The sequence below is a fragment of the Arachis ipaensis genome, chromosome B10 (genome assembly GCF_059453495.1).
Source record: "Arachis ipaensis isolate K30076 ecotype BB chromosome B10, ASM5945349v1, whole genome shotgun sequence".
Taxonomy (NCBI): domain Eukaryota; kingdom Viridiplantae; phylum Streptophyta; class Magnoliopsida; order Fabales; family Fabaceae; genus Arachis; species Arachis ipaensis.
This window is the reverse complement of record NC_142435.1, coordinates 94292457-94305813: the sequence shown is the minus strand read 5'-3', so window position 1 is coordinate 94305813 and position 13357 is coordinate 94292457.

Genomic DNA, 13357 nt, shown 5'->3' with positions numbered 1-13357 from the left:
GATTGGAATTTTTGACGGTTTAAAATTCATAATAAATTCTCGTTGCAAGTATAGTTTCTAAACCAAAAAAGAATCCTTTCATACAAAAGATTGTTTCTAACAAGTAACAAACCCTTAAAATTATAAACCGAAGTATTTAAACCTCGGGTCGTTCTCCTTAGGAATTGCGATAAAGTGTCTTGTTATTGGTTATGAGGTATGTTTTGGGGATTTTGAGATAATAGACAAGAAATTTAAAAGACAAAGGAAATAAACTAATAAAAAGTTCTTGGCAAAGTTTGGTGGTCAAAGATCTCTATCCTTATCACTAACCACAACATGAGAATTGGCAAGGATCAATCCCATTAAGTCATCCGCTAACTAGTAGTAAAGGAAAGTCAAATGAGTTATATCAATCCAACTCCATAAGTCCTAGTTCTCCACCAATTCAATTAGTGAGAGCTAGAGTTAATGGCTCCCAATCATCAATTACTTGGACATTAGTAACTCAAGAGTTCCTAAGTTACCTTCCCAAGCCAAGAGGAACAAAAATCTAACTCAACTAAAAGGAGCATTTTAACAAACACATAGAAGGCAATAAAGGAAAACATTATTAATTACAAGAATTAAAGGAATCTACAACTACAAAAGCAAGAGATTAACAATAGAAAGGCAAAACAATTATGAAACAACAAAGAACTTACCAATTGCATTGAAGAAGAAATGTAGATCTATAAAAGAAAGTTCATAAGCTACAACTAACAATACAAAGGAATTACAAGAGAAGTAGATTGCTACAACTACAAGAGAACAATTAAGGATGAAAGAGGAAAATTAAGAGAGAAGAAGAAGAAGTAGATCTAGATCTAAACCTAATCCTAATTCTAATCCTAGAGAGAAGATATCGCTTTTCTCTCTAGAAAACTAACTCTAAACTAATCCTAATGTGAATGAATGAGCAAAAAATGATCAAAGGTGGTGATTCCCTTCAATCCTTGGTCCTTTTATGCATTTTTGGCGCCAAATTTGGTTGCAACTGGGCCCCACAGCTTCTCAGAAATCACTGGAGACATTTTCTATTTAAAAATCACGTGCGGCCACCGACGCGTACGTGTACATTGCGCGTGTGCGTCCCTTGAGTTTTCGTGATCCACACGTGCGCATACAGTGCGCGTGCGCGTGGATGAAGATATCCAAATCTTTGGCTTTTTCATGTGTTCTTCATTTTGCATACTTTCCTCTTTACTCCTTTGATCCATTCCTAGCCTTTTTAATCCTAAAATCACTTAACAAACAAATCAAGGCATCTAGTGGAATCAAAGGTGAATAGAAGTCATCTAATTAAAAGTCTAGAAAGCATGTTTTCACACTTAAGCACAAGTTAGGAGACAATCATGAAACTATGCTATTTCATTGAATAAATGTGGGTAAAAGATCATAAAATCTCCTAAATTAAGCACAAGATAAACCCTACAAATGGGATTTATCAACCTCTCCACATTTAAACTAAGCATGTCCTCATGCTTGAACCAAGAGAGAACAAAGGGTATCAACATTTATTCAATGTAAACTAACCTAAATGCAATCTACCTATATGCAACTATCTAAATGAATGCAATTGCTTGGTCAAAATAAATCAATTCCCAAGAAGCATATATGCACAAGGGCTAGGGACTAGCAAGTCTAATTCGCAATTGAATTGAGTTATTAAATACTTTTACAAACTTGCATGAAAAGTGATGATTGTAGGTGAAAACATGTAATTGAGCAATCGAACCCTCATTATATGTGTTTGCACTCTATTCGCTCAAGTGTTTAGGGTTGATTCACTCAATTCTCCTCTAATCATGCTTTCTAAGATTTGTTTTTCTTCTAACAATCAACATTTATTTCATGCATGCATACACATATCATGAGGTCTTTTCTTTAGGTTGTAATGGGGCTAGGGTCAAGGTAGGATGCATATTTGGTCAAGTGAGCTTGAAATTTGAATCTTTGACAAGCTTAAACTTCCCACCTAACCTATGACAACCTATACAATTCAAACTAACCTAACTACCCATTCTTCTCACTTTTTCTTCACATGCTCATGCATTCCCTTTTTCTTGATTACAACTCATATGCATTGATTTTTATTAAGCTTCGCTTTGGGGCATTTTGATCCCTTTTTATTTCTTTTCTTTTCTTTTTTTTCTTTTTCTATTTTTTTTCTTTTCTTTTTCATATTATATTCTTTTTCTTTTTCTTTTATTTTTCTCATTTTTCTTTCTTTTCTTTCTATATACAAGAACATCAATGCATAAGGTCTAGCATTTGATTAATACATGAGCATGCACCCAATTTCCAAATATAAAAATACAAAACTACCCTTTTATTCACCCAATGTCCTAAGTTTTCCCACACTTGAATGATACACATACACTAGCCTAAGCTAATCAAAGATCTAAATTAAGGACATTTCTTATTTTTTGCTTTAAGGTTTGTAATGTGCTAAATTAAGAACAAGTGGGTTAATCATAGGCTCAAATTGGCTAACAATGGAGGATAAAAGGTAAGGCTATTTGGGCAAGTGAGCTAAATGAAATGATGACCTCAATCATATAAATGCATGAATACAAAATAATGGACATAAAGAATTAAACAAATCAAAGATTACAATCATAGAAAGAGAATAATGCACACAAGAAAGAAAATAGGTGGTTATAAGATGTAACCACACGATTAGGCTCAAAACTCACAAGCTTGTGTTCTTAGCTCAAAAATCATGTTCCACAATATATATATGATTCAAGCAAGTTCAATGGAAGGTTTTTCACTCAAATCAATTGAGGTGCCCTATAGATAGAATCTTTGGAAAATCTCATTATTTTGACTAGGCTTATTATGTATATATGCAAAAAAAATTAGAAAATGCAATAAAAATCCTAAAAACCAACAAAAAAAATGAAATGCAAGAGTGTTGAGATTAGAAATTTGTCACCCAAAAGCGCCGATTCGATCGGACGACCTCCCCACACTTAAAAGTTTGCACCGTCCTCAGTGCACTTAAAGATGAGCAAGGGGGTACGGCGACTCTCCGGATTGCTACCTTCAGCTGGTAGGTCAACCGGTTGCTGCGTGTTCTTTTTCCACTTCCATGGTAGCTTATGGTGCATCATTCATGAAAAAAAAAAATATAACAACATAAGATGAGAAGATGCAAAAGCAAGGAAGCATACATTGTTGGAATGAGTTAGTAATCACTAGAATTGAGTGAGTGAATTAGTGTGACATTAAGAAAAGTAGGTGTGTGAGTCCTAAGATGCATGCGGTCTTGAACACACACTTGCATAAAAACTATGTCACAAAGAAGCATGCACTTCACTCATCCTAATGTGCTTGAAATGCTCGTAAACTTATCGATTAAGACACTCAAACAAGCAATAAAGAAGCATGAAAGCATTCAAGCGATAAACATATAGATGCATATAATCATGAAGTACAATGCATGAAGGTAAGTGCATAACATCCATCAAGAAATTACCTAATCAAAGAATAAGATTTAAATTATACGGTGGCCAAATCATGCAATTCAAAAGGATGTAAAAGCTCGAAGGCAATTCTCATCACTTGGTGTTCACAAAATGTAAGCATGAAAAACTCAAAACCAAGTAGCAAAATATGACCTCAACAATAGAATCCAACAATGATCATCTAAAAACATTCATGCTAAGATAGCATGCAGTTATTAATAAGCAGCAATATATAGCAAACAAAATCAATAATCCAACACTTATAATAAAAAATAGAAAAATAAAATGAAAATTAAACTAAGTAACTAACTAACTAACCTAACGAACTAAAAGAAGTGGTTATAGATGGTTTTTGGAAGTGTTGGATGAGGGGTAGGAGAAGGGAAGAAGAAAGGAGAAGGAAAGAAATGGAAAGAAGAGAAGAAAACAGATGGAGTGAAGGAAGGGCATCCACGCGTACGCGCACATGGTGCGTGCGCGTTGATGATGGTGCAATGGACGCAATGCGTACACGCAGGTCACGCGTACGCATGCATGGCAAACCAGAGAAGGGTCGCGTACATGTCAGGTACGCGCCCGCGCGGGTCGATTTGTGCTTCAGGCACAACGTTGGCGCAGTGTGGGCGCAACTCTCTGGAAAATGGCTGGGAGGTGGGATTTTGGAATCCACGCGTACGCGCACATGGCCCGTGCACGTGGATTGGCAAAAATGCTTGATACACACGTACGCGTGGATGGTGCTCTATTTTTCAAAATTTTTCTATGTTTTGCACCAATCCAAGCATTCCAAACCTCCAAACAGCTACGAAAACACCATAAAACCTTATTTAACATACCAAACTACTAACTAAACTCAACAAGTCAATCAAAACATGAAATTAAACTAATTCTACCAATATTTACAAAAGAGAAAATGAAAAGATTTTACCATTGTGGGGTGTCTCCCACCTAGCACTTTTATTTATTGTCCTTAAGTTAGAGTTTTGGGGAGCTCCTCATCAAGGTGGCTTGTGCTTGAAGCTATCTTTGAACATCCACCAATGCTTGGTTCTCCATTGTGCCCCAAGATATCTTATTTGTTACACTAAGTGTTGATGGAGTTCTTCACAAGCTTGGGGCTCCCAAAATTGATTCTCCTTGTGCGATCCGGGATCCCACACTTTATTTTCACACCCATCTTGAAGTTGATCATTATTAGTCCATCCAGGTGGTAGGCAAGATGAATTCTCAATGAAGTACCCAACAATCCTCCTAGACCCATCTAGGTGAGCACTATTCCAACCTTTATATCTCATGTTTGATGTATCAACCATAATGAGCCTTGATCTGTAACGCCAACCACGAAACATCTTTCTTTTAAGCTTCATCCCACAAAGCATCCTAAGTTGACCATTCATTTCAAGTAAGCCATACTCAAGTGGGACAATAAAGCTAATAGAAATGAATTTTACCCACTCAAGTGAAGAAGTAGATGGCAATCTAGGTAAAGAAGCTACCAAGGGTCTTGACAAAGCGTATCCCATCCTCCTTTTTCTAAGGACTTCCACCTCTTTACAAGATTTCTCAAATGTAATCCTTTGTTTAACAATACTACCTAAGCCTTTTCCCTTACTCAAATCATAAATGGGAGGATGAGAGAAATTTACCTCCACATTGCCTTCAAATTCACCGGGAGAAGGTTCTTCAAGCTCAAAGAATTCTTCACCACTAAGACTTGGTGCTTGATCTTCTTCACCAAGGGAACTCAATTCTTGCTCTATTCCATCCAATTCTTCATATGGAATATGCCTTGGAAGTTGTGCACATTTCTCCTCAACATCAACTTCAATCTTGTTGGAGGGGTTTTACTCAACTCTATGTTCCCATGGAGGTTTTGCATCTCCTAAGTCTTCAACCACTTCTTCCTCTTCTTCAACAATTGTAGCTTCCTCCAATTATTCTAATACAAAGCAAATTCCTTCATTCTCCACCAATCTCTCCTTCATATTATTCTCTTCATTTGATTCTCCACATGTAGCCATGGGAGTTCCTTGAGTGTTCAAGCGTTGGGATGCTAACCGGTTTACCACCTCATCCAAGGCGGCCTTGAATTGTTCCACATCCCTTTTCATCTCCTCTAGTCCTTGAACAAGAACATCAAGGATGTCATCCATTAGAGGTTGGGATGGATGGAAGGGTTTATGATCTTGGGAGAAGGGGGTCATAGTAGGAAGGTGGTTCTTCTTGGTAGAGTTGTGGTGGTTCAATAATTTCAACTCTTTCTACTTGTTGCACACCACGCTCCCTGGTTGCTTGAAGTTGATCCAATATTTCCTTGAGACGATCCCTTGACTCTTGTTCCTCTTGGATAATATGATTAGGATCATATGGCTCTTGGATCAATAGACATGAGTATTCATCCATGGGAGGTTGTGGTGGAAAGTAGAATTCATCTTGGTAATAATATGGAGGGGGTGGCTCTTGAAAGTGGTGATGCTGGAATGGTGGTGGCTCTATGTGTGGTTCATATGGCTCATATGGTTGTTGGAATGGTGGATATGGATTAGGGTCATATGAAGGTGGTTGGTAAGAAGAGGCTTGTGAGTATGGTTGAGGGTTATGTTGTGGATATGGTTCATAGGCATATGGTGGTGGTTCTTGAAAGTCACAAGGAGATTCACCATAACCATTGGATTGATATGCATCATATAATGGCTCTTGTTTATAGTGTATTGGTGGAGGTTGTTGCCATGAAGATTGATCATATGCATATGGCTCCTCCCACCTTTGATTTTCCCATCTTTATTACACATCCTCATTGAAGCATTCATTGCCTACAACATAGTTAGAACCAAAGTCATAGCCAAAGTGAGAATTCATGATAGCAAAAGAAAATGAAAACAAAAATCAAATAAGAAGCAAGAAAATTAAATCCTAAAACTAGCAAGTACTAACAAAGAAGCAAAAGGCAAACATATTCACAATATTCAAATATATACAATAACCAATAACACAACACCATTGCAATTCCCCGGCAACGGCGCCATTTTGATGATTGGATTTTTGACGGTTTAGAATTCACAATAAATTCTCGTTGCAAGTATAGTTTCTAAACCAACAAAGAATCCTTTCATACAAAAGATTGTTTCTAACAAGTAACAAACCCCAAAAATTATAAACCGAAGTATTTAAACCTCGGGTCGTTCTCCCTAGGAATTGCGATAAAGAGTTTTGTTATTCATTATGAGGTATGTTTTGGGGGTTTTGAGATAATAAACAAGAAATGTAAATGACAAAGGAAATAAAATAACAAAAAGGTCTTAGCAAGGTTTGATGGTTAAGGATCTCTATCCTTATCACTAACCACAACATGAGAATTAGCAAGGATCAATCACATTAAGTCATCCTATAACTAGTAGTAAAGAAAAGTCAAATGAGCTATATCAATCCAAGTCCATAAGTCCTAGTTCTCCACCAATTCAATTAGTGAGATCTAGAGTTAATGGCTCCCAATCATCAATTACTTGGACATTAGTAACTCAAGAGTTTCTAAGTTATCTTCCTAAGCCAAGAGGAACAAAAATCTAACTCACAACTAAAAGGAGCATTTTAACAAACACATAGAAGGCAATAAAGGCAAACATTATTAATGGCAAGAATTAAAGGAATCTATAACTACAAAAGCAAGAGATTAACAATAGAAAGGCAAAACAATTATGAAACAACAAAGAACTTACCAATTGCATTGAAGAAGAAATGTAAATCTACAAAAGAAAGTTCATAAGCTACAACTCTTAATACAAAGGAATTACAAGAGAAGTAGAATGCTACAACCACAAGAGAACAATTAAGGATGAAAGAGGAAAATTAAGAGAGAAGAAGAAGAAGTAGATCTAGATCTAAACCAAATCCTAATTTTAATCCTAGAGAGAAGTGAGAGCTTCTCTCTCTAGAAAACTATCTCTAAACTAATCCTAATGTGAATGAATGAGCAAAAAATGATCAAAGGTGGTGATTCCCTTCACTCCTTGGTCCTTTTATGCATTTCTGGCGCCAAAATTGGTTGCAACTGGGCCCCACAGCTTCTCAGAAATCGCTGGCACGTTTTCTATTTAAAAATCACGTGTGGCCACCGACCCGTACGCGTACATTGCACATGCGTGTCCCTTGAGTTTTCGCGATCAACGTATGCGCGTACAATGTGCGTGCGCGTGGATGAAGATATCCAAATCTTTGGCTTTTTCATGTGTTCTCCATTTTGGATGCTTTCCTTTTCACTCCTTTGATCTATTCCTAACCTTTTTAATCCTGAAATCACTTAACAAACAAATCAAGGCATCTAGTGGAATCAAAGGTGAATAGAAGTCATCAAATTAAAGGTCTAGAAAGCATGTTTTCATAGTTAAGTACAAGTTAGGAGACAATCATGAAACCATGCTATTTCATTGAATAAATGTGGTAAAAGATCATAAAATCTCCTAAATTAAGCACAAGATAAACCCTACAGAGAAGTCGTCCATGAACATTTCGAGGAACTTCTCCACCATATCAGAGAAGATGGAAAGCATACATCTCTAAAAGGTGGCAGGTGCATTGCACAGGCCAAATGGCATCCGCCTATAAGCAAACACACCATATGGACATGTGAATGCTGTCTTTTTTTAATCCTGTAGATCTCTTGTAATTTGATTGTAACCTGAATAGCCATCTAGAAAACAATAAAAAGCGTCCCCTGCTAGCCTCTTTAGCATTTGATCAATGAATGGTAAAGGAAAATGATCCTTTATGGTGACGTTATTGAGCCTTCTATAGTCAATGCACATACGCCACCCTGTAAATGTCTGTATAGGAATCAGTTCATTCTTTTCATTATGAAGCACTATCATGCCTCCCTTTTTAGGGACAACTTGGACAGGGCTCACCCACGGGCTGTCAGAAATGGGGTAAATAATCCCTGCCTCCTATAGTTTAGTGACTTCCTTCTGCACGACTTCCCTCATAGCTGGATTTAGTCGCCTTTGTGGTTGTACCACTGGTTTGGCATCATCCTCTAGCAGGATTTTGTGCCTTCGTTGGGTTGGGCTAATGCCCTCAATGTCACTTATAGTCCACCCAAGAGCAGTATTTTGTGTCTTAAGCACTTGAATTAGTGCTTCTTCTTCTTCCTGTGACTCTAAGGCAGCACTTATGATCACAGGATAAATGTCTTCTTCTCCTAAAAATGCATATTTCAAGGAGGATGGTAATGGCTTGAGCTCGAGCTTTGGAGGCTTATCATCTTCTTTAGGAGCACTTAAAGTCTCCTGTATTTCGTTTGCCACCTCCAACTCGAGCTGGGCATCATAGAAGATGTCATCTAGCTCTTCCTCAAGTCTTGTAACCATGTTTATTTCTTCCACCAGGGAGTCGATGATGTCAATGCTCATGCACTCCTCTAGGGTGTTTGGATGCTGCATGGCTTTGACGGCATTTAGCACATATTCATCCTCATTGACTCTCAGTGTTACTTCCCCTTTTTGGACATCAATGAGGGTTCTACCTGTCGCTAGGAAGGGTCTTTCTAGGATAAGGGATACACTCTTGTGCCCATCCATATCCAATACCACAAAGTCAGTGGGAAAAGCAAAGGGTCCAACCCTGACAATCATATCCTCAACTACGCTTAATGGGAACTTAACAGAACCATCAGCAAGTTGAAGGCATATGCGGGTTGTTTGACTTCATGAGTCAAGCAAAGCTTCTTTATTAATGAAGCAGGTATTAAGTTGATGCTTGCTCCAAGATCACATAGGGTTGTCCTTGTGCAAGCATTCCCTAGAGTGCATGGTATCATAATGCTCTCAAGATCCTTAAGTTTCTCTGGTAAGCTGTTTTGAATGACTGCATTACATTCTTTAGTAAGGAGGATGATGAGTATTTTGGTGAAAAATAAATTTCTCCCAAAACACACAAATCTAACCGGCAAGTGCACCGGGTCGCATCAAGTAATAAAAACTCACGGGAGTGAGGTCGATCCCACAGGGATTGAAGGATTGAGCAATTTTAGTTTAGTGGTTGATTTAGTCAAGCGAATCAAGATTTGGTTGATGGTTTTGTGACTTGGAGAATTAAATTGCATTGAAGTAAAGAGAACAAGAAATAAATTACTGAAACTTAAAGAACAAGAAATTAAATGGCAGAAACTTAAAGTGCAAAAAAGGTAAATCGCGGAATCTTAAAGTGCAAGGAATGTAAATTGCTTGAAATGTAAAGGGGATCGGGACGTGGCTTTGCAGAAATTAAACAAGGAAAAGTTAAATTGCATCAAACAGAAGAGTAAAAGGGAATTGGGATTGGATCGGATCTTATAGCAGAAAAGTAAATGAACATGGAAAGAAAGAAACAGAATGTAAATTGGGGATTTGGATCTTAGGACCCAGAGACTAGAAAACTAAGTCTAGATCTCAATGCCTTCCTAGATCCAATAAGAACAATCGCAAAGGAATTGTAAATTGCAAGAGAATAGATGAGAATCCAGTGATGGAAACAGAAATTCAAATTCAGTAAATAAACAGAGAGATCCAAGGTTGAGATTGAAACAGAATTTCTTCAATTCTCCAACCCAAAATCCAAGACAATTGTAATTGAAATTGAAAGCAATAAAACTGAGAGAAAGAGAAGTGAATTCTCCTTCCCCAAGACAAAGAAATTAAAGTTCACTCAATCACAAAAACTCTCTGAAAACTCTTATGAAAATTCCAAAAAGAAAGCTCCCCGAAGAACTTGAATTCTATCCTATTTATACACTTTCTTCAAATGATCTTCAAGCCTTGAGTTGGGCCTTTGCTCTTGGTGGAATTGGGTTGAAAGAGGCCTTGGTTGATTGCTCTTGAAGTTTGAAGAAGAACTAAAGTGAACCAATTGAACCGGTTTTGAGGTTAGCAAAAGTTGGACCAAAAGTTTGAGCACTCCAACTTTTCATAGCAGCCAGCACATTTTGCTGGTATGAACGTTGGTGCCAACGTTAGGGGTCTAACTTTGACCCTAACGTTGGCAATGCCTTGTGTGCTAGTGGCGCCAACGTTAGCCACCAAGTTAGGGGGCTAACGTTGGCGCAAACTTTTGCTCCTTCCCCATTGTAATTCATGTGCCAACGTTAGCCTCCAAGTTAGGGGGCTTGGTGCACGAATTGTGAATCACACTTTTTACAACTCGTACCACTAACCAGCAAGTGCACTGGGTCGTCCAAGTAATACCTTACGTGAGTAAGGGTCGAATCCCACGGAGATTGTTGGTTTGAAGCAATCTATGGTTATCTTGTAAATCTTAGTCAGGAAGTCAATTATGTTTATCAATTGAATTGTGAGTAGCCAGTAGAGCATAAATTAAAAGTTACTTGTTGTGCAGTAATGGAGAATATGTTGGAGTTTTGGAGATGCTTTGTCTTCTGAATCTCTGCTTTCCTCTGTCTTCTTGTTCACGCACGCACGTCCCCCTATGGCAAGCTGTGTGTTGGTGGATCACCGTTGTCAATGGCTACCTTCCATCCTTCCAGTGAAAACTACGCTCACGTGCTCTGTCACAGCACGGCTAATCACCGGTTGGTTCTCGATCCGGTTGGAATAGGATTTACTATCCTTTTGCGTCTGTCACTAACGCCCAGCCTTCAGGAGTTTGAAGCTCGTCACAGTCATTCAATCCTTGAATCCTACTCGGAATACCACAGACAAGGTTTAGACTTTCCGGATTCTCATGAATGCCGCCATCAGTTCTAGCTTATACCACGGAGATTCTGATTAAGAGATCTCAGAGATACTCATTCAATCGGATATAGAACGGAGGTGGTTGTCAGGCACACGTTCATGGGTTGAGGAAGATGATGAATGTCACTGATCATCACCTTCATCACAGTTAAGCGCGAATGAACATCTTAGATAGGAACAAGCGTGTTTGAATAGAAAACAGAAATACTTGCATTAATTCATCGAGACACAGCAGAGCTCCTCACCCCCAACAATGGGGTTTAGAGACTCATGCCGTCAGAGAATACAAAGTTTAGATCTGAAAGTGTTATGAGATACAAAATAAGTCTCTAAAAGTTGTTTAAATACTAAACTAGTAGCCTAGGGTTACAAAATATGAGTGGACTATGATGGATGATGCAGAGGTCCACTTCTGGGGCCCACTTGGTGTGTGCTGGGGCTGAGATTTGAGTGAGTCACGTGCAGAGGCCATTTGTGGAGTTGAACGCCAGTTTTTATGCCAGTTTGGGCGTTCAACTCCAGTTTTTGATCCTTTTCTGGCGCTGGATGCCAGAATTGGGCAGAGAACTGGCGTTGAACGCCAGTTTACGTCGTCTATCCTTGTGCAAAGTATGGACTATTATATATTGCTGGAAATCCCTGGATGTCTACTTTCCAATGCAATTGGAAGAATGCCATTTCGAGTTCTGTAGCTCCAGAAAATCCAATTTGAGTGCAGGGAGGTCAGAATCCAACAGCATTAGCAGTCCTTTTTCAGCCTGTATCAGATTTTTGCTCAGCTCCTTCAATTTAAGCCAAAAAAATACCTGAAATTACAGAAAAACACACAACTCATAGTAAAGTCCAGAAATATGAATTTTTCCTAAAAACTACTAGAAATAGACTAAAAACTAACTAAAACATACTCTAAACTATATGAAATTATCCCCAAAAAGCGTATAAAATATCCGCTCATCACAACACCAAAGTTAAACTGTTGCTTGTCTTCAAGCAACTAGACAAATAAAATAGAAGACTAATAGGTTGAGAAGCAATAATATCTCAGAGTTTTTGATTGAAGCTCAGATTCTAATTAGATGAGCGGGACTAGTAGCTTTTTGCTTCTGAACAGTTTTGGCATCTCACTTTATCCATTGAAGCTCAGAGTGATTGGCATCTATAGGATCTCAGAATTCAGATAGTGTTATTGATTTTCTTAGTTCAGTGTGATGATTCTTGAACACAGCTTCTTTATGAGTCTTGGCTGTGGCCCTAAGCACTTTGTTTTCCAGTATTACTACCGGATACATAAATGCCACAGACACATAACTGGGTGAACCTTTTCAGATTGTGACTCAGCTTTGCTAAAGTCCCCAAGCACACTCTTCTTTTTGCTTTGGACCTTGACTTTAACCGCTCAGTCTCAAGTTTTCACTTGACACCTGCACGCCACAAGCACATGGTTAGGGACAGCTTGGTTTAGCCGCTTAGACCAGGATTTCAGTCCTTTAGGCCCTCCTATCCACTGATGCTCAAAGCCTTGGGATCCTTTTTAATTGCCCTTGCCTTTTGGTTTAAAGGGTTATTGGCTTTTTCTGCTTGCTTTTTTTTTTTTTTTCTGCAAGCTTTGTTCTTTGCTGCTTTTTCTTGCTTCAAGAATCATTTTTATGATTTTTCAGATTATCAATAACATGTCTCATGTTCATTATTCTTTCAAGAGCTAACATATTTAACAGTCTTAAACAACAAATTCAAAAGACATATGCACTGTTCAAGCATTCATTCAGAAGGCAGAAAGCATTGCCACCACATTTAACCAATTAGAATTTGTTTTATTTAAACTCGAAATTTTATTACTTCTTATTCAAAAGATCTACTATTTTATTCATGTTTAATGATGATGAGAAAAATAAACTATAGCTTAATTGGAGATAAAATCAAATAGATACTAATTACTACTATATGACTTCTAAGGTACTTTTTATAAGGACACTGTCACAGAGTTAAGGCAGAAATTGGAAATTAACAACCTTTATTCTGGGGGTATGGGGGTTCCTCTGATCCTTGGGAGGCTTGGTATCACAGAAGTCTTTTGGCGCTTCAGTTCCCTTAAGTCACGTCCCTGCTCCTCTTGTTCTTTAAGCATATGGGTCAGCATTTGACTGT